Here is an 11,226-nt window from a genome sequence, read left to right as displayed (position 1 = left end):
AGAAGTCCATAGTGCCTGTTGCATGTTATAGTTGCGATCTATTTCATCTGACAGGTTAGGGTTCACCTGAGGACATATGTTTGGATTATCTACCCTGTTCATGGACACCTGATACCTAGCTTGCAGTTGAATGTTCCTTTTCCTTTTCAGTGTTAGTAACAATATTAGTCCACTGCTGTCAACCTCTGATCTATTTCAGCTCTTCATTCTGCCTTCTGTACCTTCATTGCCTCCTCAATCACATCTACATAACCCTTACGCTTGTGGACAACCTTAAGCGTGACAGTACTGCCTTGGTCTAGGATACCAGCCTCAGCTCTGTTCTTTATTTCCTTAATGTCTTTATTCTCCTTTCTCATGAACTGAGTATTTAAACCCATGCTACTTAGTTGCAATGGTAGGTCTTGCACCTGTTCAGGTAGGCCTTTATACACTGTTTACAACCTGTCAATGGTATCTGTGAGTGTATTTATATTTTCGCGCAGTTGTCACTGCTCCTGCTGCGTTTTTGTCTGACCCTCAAATACCTCTTTCACCTTTTCTGTGAACTGTTCTTCTATATTGTCTACTGATGACACCTTTTGGCTTACATTATCTTGTAACAAATCACTGAGCAATTGTGTTTTTACATCTTTCCCCATACTTATAAGTTTATGCAATAATTCATTTGAAAGATCATCATGCAAATCTTTTGTCAAGTCACTGAACTGTTGTGTTATGATGGTTCTGAAATCGTCGAGTGTGTGCTTTTGATGTTCAAGTAATTCCCTTTGTGTATCTGTCTGTTGTGTCTGTTGTTTTGAAAACTCATTAAATTTTTCATCAATACTTCATTTGAATGTTCGTTTTTGCTCTTCCTTAAATTAATTCAAATCAATGAACCTTTGCTTAAATATGTGTTATAAGATTTGCATCATGATTGGATTTCCTGCTAGCACAATGCACCTTGTCCAATCATGCTTACATTAGGCATAAGTGCAGCAGGCAAAGAATGATTTAATAAGTCTGTGCTGTGATGCATTACATGTTCACTGGAGGTGGGGGGGAGTACTCCCTGGAGAAAATTGTGTCCCTGTCTCATCTGCTGTCATCACTGTATCGTTTCGAATGATAATGTTACTATCATCTGTGTCAATGTTAATTGAAAAATTAAATTGGTCGTCATCACTGCGACTGACATTTTCAGTTTCAATTTCATTTGTTGCTACATCCATTTTGGCAATATCTTGTGCCTGGTTATCCGACGATGGACTGGCAACAATGTGCCTAATGTGCGTACTTATTTTTTGATACTTTTAGAAAATGACAATGTAAATGAACAATTTTGAAAATCAAATGTTCTGTTTGTAATAGGATACCACTACGAGACCTATTCAGTGTTGCCTTGCTAACATGTATCAAAATACACTCCTGGAAATGGAAAAAAGAACACATTGACACCGGTGTGTCAGACCCACCATGCTTGCTCCGGACACTGCGAGAGGGCTGTACAAGCAATGATCACACGCACGGCACAGCGGACACACCAGGAACCGCGGTGTTGGCCGTCGAATGGCGCTAGCTGCGCAGCATTTGTGCACCGCCGCCGTCAGTGTCAGCCAGTTTGCCGTGGCATACGGAGGTCCATCGCAGTCTTTAACACTGGTAGCATGCCACGACAGCGTGGACGTGAACCGTATGTGCAGTTGACGGACTTTGAGCGAGGGCGTATAGTGGGCATGCGGTAGGCCGGGTGGGCGTACCGCCGAATTGCTTAACACGTGGGGCGTGAGGTCTCCACAGTACATCGATGTTGTCGCCAGTGGTCGGCGGAAGGTGCACGTGCCCGTCGACCTGGGACCGGACCGCAGCGACGCACGGATGCACGCCAAGACCGTAGGATCCTACGCAGTGCCGTAGGGGACCGCACCGCCACTTCCCAGCAAATTAGGGACACTGTTGCTCCTGGGGTATCGGCGAGGACCATTCGCAACCGTCTCCATGAAGCTGGGCTACGGTCCCGCACACCGTTAGGCCGTCTTCCGCTCACGCCCCAACATCGTGCAGCCCGTCTCCAGTGGTGTCGCGACGGGCGTGAATGGAGGGACGAATGGAGACGTGTCGTCTTCAGCGATGAGAGTCGCTTCTGCCTTGGTGCCAATGATGGTCGTATGCGTGTTTGGCGCCGTGCAGGTGAGCGCCACAATCAGGACTGCATACGACCGAGGCACACAGGGCCAACACCCGGCATCATGGTGTGGGGAGCGATCTCCTACACTGGCCGTACACCACTGGTGATCGTCGAGGGGACACTGAATAGTGCACGGTACATCCAAACCGTCATCGAACCCATCGTTCTACCATTCCTAGACCGGCAAGGGAACTTGCTGTTCCAACAGGACAATGCACGTCCGCATGTATCCCGTGCCACCCAACGTGCTCTAGAAGGTGTAAGTCAACTACCCTGGCCAGCAAGATCTCCGGATCTGTCCCCCATTGAGCATGTTTGGGACTGGATGAAGCGTCGTCTCACGCGGTCTGCACGTCCAGCACGAACGCTGGTCCAACTGAGGCGCCAGGTGGAAATGGCATGGCAAGCCGTTCCACAGGACTACATCCAGCATCTCTACGATCGTCTCCATGGGAGAATAGCAGCCTGCATTGCTGCGAAAGGTGGATATACACTGTACTAGTGCCGACATTGTGCATGCTCTGTTGCCTGTGTCTATGTGCCTGTGGTTCTGTCAGTGTGATCATGTGATGTATCTGACCCCAGGAATGTGTCAATAAAGTTTCCCCTTTCTGGGACAATGAATTCACAGTGTTCTTATTTCAATTTCCAGGAGTGTACAATGTCAGTGTAACTCAATTGTATACACACATTTCTCTCCCTAAAATTAATTTTTTGTCAGATGTCTATGTATTTTATGAGAATGCTTCAATTTATGGATTAGATTAGGAAAAGCACTATGATCACTATTGGCAGAGATGCTACGAAGTGTAGTCACACACACAATGCATCGTGAATTTTCCTAACTTTTCATTGGCTTTCTCACTCCTTCCAGAATTAATTCTCCAACTGATAAACATGCACATCATGTGATTCCCATTGTCACTGCAATAAGATAGTATCCCATTCATGAAACAGAGAAGCACAGTCATAGACAATATTTTTATTCATTCTTCGTTACTAGATGGGCATTCTGTTAGTAAAAGGGCGAATGGCCTTTCAGACCATGATGCACAAATTTTAACACTAAAATGTTTTTGTACTCAAACCAATGTCATTACAAACTACGTAGGAAAGTTAATCCAACAGCAATGGAGAGTTTTTTAAAACTTGTCAGGGAACAAGAGTGGCAAGATGTTTATAGTGCGGAAAATATAGATGATAAATACAATGCTTTCCATAACACATTTCTCATGCTCTTTGAGAGTTGCTTTCCATTTGGCTGACTAGTGGGTTAAGGATATCATGTAGAACAAAGCGGGAATTATATCAAAATGTTAGAAGTAGTCACAATCAAGCTACAGTAGCCCATTACAAACAGTATTGTAAGGTGATTAAAAATGTTATTAGCAAGCCAAAAAGTATGTGGTAAGCAAATAGAATAGCTAATTCACAGGATAAAATTAAAGCCATATGGTTAGTTGTGAAGGAAGTGTCTGGTCAGCAGCACAAGGTCGATGATGTAAAGTCATTAAGCAGTAATAATATTTCTGTTACTGATAAATCAGATATATGTACAGTATTTAACAATAATTTTCTGAGCATTGCTGGTGAATTAAATAAAAATTTAGTTTCTACAGAAAATCATATAAATTTCTTAGCAAATGCCTTTCCGATATTGACGTCTGAAATACTCCTCTGTGATACAGACAAGAGGGAGATTGAGTCAATAATTGAATCACTGAAGACTAAGGACTCTCATGGTTATGATGGAGTGTCTAGCACAATATTAAAGTACTGTGCTGCACATGTCAGCCCTGTTTGCCATATTAGTAATTTTTCCTTTAGGAATGGTCAGTTTCCTGAGCGATTAAAGTACTCAGTAGTAAAGCCGCTTTATAAAAAGGGAGAAAGGGATAATGTAAATAATTTTAGACCTATATCTATGCCATCAGTGTCTGCAAAAGTTATCGAAAAGGCTGTGTATGTAAGGTTAATTGATCATTTTATATCACACGATTTGCTATCAAATGTACAGTTCGGCTTTAGAAATCGTTTGACAACTGAAAATGCTATTTTCTCTTTTCTCTGTGATGTACTGGATGAGCTAAACAAAAAGTTTCGAACGCTTGGCGTATTTTTTGATTTAACAAAGGGATTTGACTGTGTTGATCTCACAATATTGCTCCAGAAGTTGGACCATTACGGAATAAGGGGAGTAGCTCACAATTGGTTCACCTCTTACTTTATCAACAGGCAGCAAAAGGTCATTATTCACAATGTTGATAATGGCTGTGATGTGGGATCTGAGTTGGGTACTGTCAAGTGGGGGGTGCCCCAGGGATCAGTGATGGGGCCGCTCCTGTTCCTTATTTATATAAATGATATGCCCTCTGGTATTATGGGTAACTCTAAAATATTTCTGTTTGCTGATGACACTAGCTTGGTAGTAAAGGATGTTGTGTGCAACATTGACTCAGTTTCAAGTAGTGCAGTACATGACCTCAGTTCATGGCTTGTAGAAAATAAACTAACGTTAAATCACAGACTCAGTTTTTGCAATTTCTCACACACAATTCAACAAAACCTGACGTTTTAATCTCACAGAACGGGTATATGATTAGTGAAACTGGACAGTTCAAATTTCTTGGTGTTCAGATAGATAGTAAGCTGTTGTGGAAAGCCCACATTCAGGATCTTGTTCAAAGACTTAATACTGCCATTTTCACTATTCGAACGGTATCAAAAGTGAGTGATACTTCGACACGTAAATTAGTCTACTTTGGTTATTTTCATTCACTTATGTCGTATGGTATTATGATTTGGGGTAACTCTTCCCATTCTAGAAGGATATTTTTGGCTCAGAAACGAGCCATTCGGGCAATAAGTGGTGAGTTCACGAACCTCTTACCGACCTCTGTTCACGAGTCTGGGTGACACAAGTCTGGGTGACATTGGCCTCTCAATATATTCCTTATTGTCGTTTCTTGTTACCAATATTAGTTTATTTCCAAGAATAAGCAGCTTTCACTCGGTTAATACTCAGCCGAAATCAAACGTCCACTTGGATCGGACTTCCTTAACACTTGTGCAAAAAGGTGTGCAGTATACTGCTGCGTCCAATTCAATAAGCTGCCACTCGAATTCAATAATCTTAGCAGTAATCCACGCGCTTTCAAATCGAAACTGAAGAGTTTCCTCATTGGTCACTCCTAATCTGCCGAGGAGTTCTTGAAAAATTAAGCTGATTCTTATTGTATTGCTGATAGCATTTACTTAAACTTACGGACTGACTTTTTTTCAGGTTCATGAACATTTATTTTTATCTGTTATTACTTTTATGTTGTAAGTTCATGTACTGACACGTTCCATGACCTTGGGGATTTGCTCCTCAATTTGGCCGTACGGAACTTGACGTGTAAATAAATAATTACTATAATATAAAATTTACAGGATTATATAATTATTTTAAACTATTACAAACCTGCTAACTCTCTCTCCTGATGGTGACATCCTACTGTAGGTCGCCAGATATAGTGCTGGAGAGAGGGATAATGTGGATTGCCCAGATCTACAGTAATTATCATTAAGCTGCACCTTGTCTCCTCAACCATATACAACAATGCCAGCATGGCTGTGGTGGCTATTTTCTCTTCGTGTTGACGTTGTCTCTAAAAAAGTTTCACTTAAAAATGGAAGTCCTCGTTGCATCGGGATGTGGAGATAGGACTTAGTTTGGTAAAAGAATGAAAACTTGTGACTTCTGCATATTATAACTTTTACTTAACACAGTTGCGTATATCTTTATCACACAAGCTCAGAATACCAACAGACTCTGAGATCAGTGAAAAAAAAAATGATAGTTTTGTTCTTCAATTTTCTGTCAGCATAGGCGTTATCATACCTCCTATGATACCACTGCTGAACAGGGACAGCATGAATGTTTATTTATAGGTGTATGTCATTTAAAGAACCTACACACTATTTTCAGAGAGTGTTGTGGGTTAAAACCAAACCGCTGCATGATGATGTGATGAAGCAAGCTGGGATAATTTTATTTCCCCTCTTGTTTTGCCATTGCCTACTTAAATTAATTTTGTTACTTTTACCTATTTACCATTAACATATCCATGTATAATGTGCATTTCCATAAAAGAGAAATATTGGCCCTCAGTCTTAAAGTAAATAACACCAGATCTAATTTTGTGCTTAGTTTTATGTATGTAATTGATTTTCTAATTTATTTTGACTATTCCTAGTTAGTTTCATTTGTCATAAGGTGAAAACAGTGATTGTTTCGTTACTTAAAATCTATTGTAGACATATAAATGAGTATAAATTCTATAATAATTGTAAACATTTGGAAGACGAAGTACTATTAATCTTAAAGTACCTATTTAGCTCTATTGAAAAACCAGCCTGTCATAAGTTCCAAAGTAATTAACAGTTTTATCAAAAGTATTGTGTGCATAAGCACATTTGTTAATTTCATGATTTAAACAAATGATTCAGACTAAACCTCGTAGTAGAAGAAACTGTTAAAAAAATGCAATTTGTCAATGTATTCAGTTAATTTAATGAGTTAAGTTTTAATTGTAACTTCTGTAAATTGAACTTCAAACAATGTGTAATTTTAGCACCTATCATTGTGATGATATATAAGGGCCCAATTTTGGGTCACGAGACAGTAAAGTCCACGGCCGAGTTTCTGACGAGTAACCTGTGCAGATTAGAACAACAAAATGCTTCAAATTAATTGTGGAATGAGTGTTAAACAATTAGGTTATGTGTAAAAACAGTGACAGCGACTTCTCCATGTGTACCTGATTATTCTTCAAGAACTGTGAATTTTGTGGTGATGTTTTTACTGTTCATAGATGTTCAACAAGAAACTATGTAGAGTGTTGCCTGCAAACTATTAATGAGGCTTATGGAATTTTAAACAATAGGTCACTGGCTATACATATAGAACTGTGTATTACTGAGGGGTTGTGAACAGCGAAATTAAAATATGGTGAAGTGCAACTGTGCATCTGTCGGCTACATCATTTACAGTAGTCAGTATCAGAATTACAAACTCCATTTTTCAGCCAGTGTAGCAATGCAGTAAGTCAACCCTAAGGAAAATCAACAAACAACAAAATAAATAAAGCAGGAGGAACTGCCACAATGTATCTGGATGACATCACAGTGTTTTCAAGGAGGAGTTCAAGAGATTTCAAAGAGGAGTTCAAGAGATTTCAAAGACAATGTGCTGAGTATTGATAAATGTGATTTTGCAGCAACAGAAGTAAACTAGCTCAGGCATGTGACGAGTTACGAAGGTAAAAAAACTGATTCATTGTGAAGTGTCAACGGTACATAATTTCTTGCCACTGCAGACAGCAAACCAATTTGGAATCGTTTTTAGGACTTCATAATTCTAATAGGAAATCTGTCAAAAATTTTACTGAAATTACTGAGCCTAAAGACTGCTTGTTGAAGAATTGAGTAAAAATTGGAATGATGTACTGACTAACAGGCAGCTTCTGACTCCACAAAATAGCCACTCTAGTCAGATCCATTGTATGTATTCCCCAACTTCCAAGAGGGATTTCTTTGTCCTGTAGTGTGAGCAATGTGGCAATTGAATGCTCTTTCAGCCAGAGAATATACTGAATGACACATGGAAGAAGGCTGATTTTGAACTGCAAATCACTGAGTATGCAGTGGTGGGAGATTGTCATGGGGGTAGTTCTTCTCCATACATGATGCCAATTCAGTTACAATTGAGCTGAGGGACTTACAACATCATTTGTTCATCTATGACAGATTTGTTAGAAGAAGTGTCAGTAATGTGGCGAATGTTTCATGTACAATTCAGTCTCAGTTGACATAATTTATTCTGACTTTTAACACAATTCCCGGATGGGTGAAACGCTTCAGATCATATGGGAAGATAATGGGTAAGAAGCATACAGGCCTGACAAGAAGTGCAACACCAGGAAATCTTGCGAGAGTAAGGGAAAAAGGCAGTCAAAAGTCCTAGACAGTCAGTAAGGCATCGTGCTACTGTACTAGCAATCAGTCACGAATCAGTTTGATTCATTTTGCCTGCATTAAATTCCCATCTGTACAAACTCTTTATTGCGCAACAAATGAAGTCAATTGATTTTGCTGCATGTGAAACTTGGCTTGCAGTAGGCAAGTGATTTTGAGAGATAATGTGATTTTATTGATGAACAATTAAGCTCATTTAAACAGGACCGTCAATGAACAAAACCTGTGTTACTGGGCTCCTGAGTATCAACACCTTATTCAGCAATGTTCTTTATGCTCTGAGAAAGGTCACAGTCTGGTGGGCTCTTGGCTCTTTTGGCATTATTGGACCATGTATTTTTGGAGCAACAGTCGCTGTTAATTTGACTTGATCCCTTTAGAAGATTTTTGGTTCCAGCATGATGTTGCTACATCACACACCATGGAAGCTTCAATGGCAGTTCTTTGAAACGTGTTTCTTAGACAGATTATCTCACGTTTTGGCAATGTTCCTTTGCCTCCCATATCTTGAAACTTACCAGTTGTAAGGTAATGGGCGAATTGTGGCACCACGAAAATATTATAAGTTCAGAGTTGGCGTTGCCACACAGGCTGCTCGGCAAGTGCGGGCCACTCAGCAGGCCGACCACGTGGTGCTGGACGTTGGTCGAAGCAAGAGGGGTCCAGCCCAAGTGCGTGGCTGGGAATTCCATGGTGACGCTGTGTCGATGAGAGAGACTTGTATGCCAAGGGTGCCAAAAATGGCGGGCTTTGTGAAACCAGACTTTTCACAGTTCGTATAGAAATTAATAGTAGCCAGATGAATCATGATACCTCAAAAAGAACATTACCATTATTTGCATGACAGTTCTGACAGCGTAATCAGATTTTCAATATCTTTATTAGTTTAAAGTTTAGTATCTGACGATAAATTATACAAGTAACACCCAGCCACGAATTTCCAAAATCTAAACAGTTCATCCGATTTTGTCGATTGACATGTCTTTAGAAAGCTATTGGTGTAAACCTAAATTGGTATGAACTACAGGCATCTAACTTGAATATTGGAGGTCAAAGTGGCCAATTACTATCGATCGCGTCAGGCCATAAGTACTCCACACTCACACGAAAAAACATTAGCATCATGCTTATCAATATATTTATTCATCTATGTCGTTGTTTATATCCGATATATATTATTCATGAAGAAATTGGTTAAATATTTACTGTGTTTTAGAAAGCATAGAGACATTAGGCTACTGGCCTACCTTTTGTTGCTATTCCTTTGATATATGTTTATTTAATTTGTTTATATGTTTATTTAATTTGTTTATGTATTTAATAATGTGTGTTAGAGCATTTTTATGGTCCAGCTGTAAGAACATTTATTTAATTTCAAGTTATTTAAATGTAAATTCAGTAGCTCAAATGTGTTTCAATATGTGCGTGTGCGTTGTCTTGAACGCAGAGTGTGAGTGCTCTAGCCAATCACACATGGAGAGACTGTATGGAAGTGAGAGGGTACGGGAGAGGACATGAGGAGTTCTGAAAGGGCGGCATGAGGAAGAGTCATGCAGGACACGGCGCGTTCGAGACAGTACAGCGCGACTGATGCACAGTCGCAGCAGAGACTTGGAGATTGTGGAGCGGTTTGCGCGTGAATGCTGCAGATAGAGATATTTCAGAGTGCCGACTTGCGCACTTGTGAGATTTCCGTGGCTTCTACAGTGAAGACATGGTGTGCATTTAGAAGTGAATATCTCGCGAGCTATGTTGTTGTTCATAACTAATTACTTGCAGTAGGAATCTATTGTTTCCCTGTCATTCAACTTATATTTTATTTAACTGCTCGTCCATCGACACCAATAAGTGATTGCAGAAATATACTGCATTCTCAAAAGTACTTCTACTATTGTACTCATCATTTAAAGTCGTTAAGATAGTACCTGCAGATTTTATTTAATTGCAATCTTTCACTTATAAACTTCTACGTTACATTCAAAATTGCCGAGTGATAGGAACCTATGACCATTCGATTCATGTGTATATTCATATTGTATACTGTAGACTCAGCAGTAGTTGGCTTGTAATGCAGCAAATACCGGTACGTATCCCAGCCCCTAGACAATGAAACCAGCCAAAACTTTTTCAACTCTGAGTCAGTGGGTACATAGTACATCATTTCATCTTATTTTTGAAAGCCCGCACAGTGTGTGACTTTTTCTGTGGGAGTATCTCAACAGCCATGTCTATAGCCACAAACCATGAAATTTGAACCAGTTGCACAACACAATCACTTAAGTACTTGCTGGTATCCCTGCTGAGACTCTGGACCATGTGAGGGGGAATTTGGAGAAGAAACTTGAATCATGCAACCAAAATGATGGACATCACTTTAATGACATTATTTTTCACAAAGAAGTGTGTCCACAGCTAGTGGCTAGGGTTGCTACTTCTGGATCACAGGGTCCCGGGTTCCGTTGTCGGATGGTTTGGGGATTTTCTCTGCCCGGGGACTGGGTGTTTGTGTTGTCCTCATCATTTCGTCATCGTTGTCATTCTTGACAGTGGCTATATTGGATTGTGTACAAACTGGACTGTGTAATAAGTGGGACTTTGTACAGTTGAGTGCCCCACAAACCACACATCATCATCATCACCAAAGAAGTCTGACCTGCATTAAATGACAAGTAATCAGCTTTGATTAATGATAATAAAAATACATTAATTTTGAAACTGACTGAGTGTTCTTTATTTATAAATCATCCATATTCTATGTGTCACCCTGTATAATAAGGAACACCCAGTGGCACATGCAGTGAGACAACTGAATAAATTGGAGTGGAACTGTTCAATTTTGGAGAAAGGAATGTCAACAGTTATCTACAGCATTCCTTACTTCCATTGTTATTTGTAAGGGCAAAATGTAAAATTAGCGACAGATCATGCAACACAAGTGGCTGTTGGGACTCAAAGACCATTCCGGTAGACTGACATGGTGGACACTGGTTGAGTGAAATTGATTACGGGATAGTGCACAAACCAGGGAAGAAGCATAC

Source organism: Schistocerca cancellata, chromosome 1 (genome assembly GCF_023864275.1).
Source record: "Schistocerca cancellata isolate TAMUIC-IGC-003103 chromosome 1, iqSchCanc2.1, whole genome shotgun sequence".
Classification (NCBI taxonomy): Eukaryota; Metazoa; Arthropoda; class Insecta; order Orthoptera; family Acrididae; genus Schistocerca; species Schistocerca cancellata.
The sequence above is the reverse complement of the archived record's forward strand: the minus strand, read 5'-3'. Positions refer to the sequence as shown.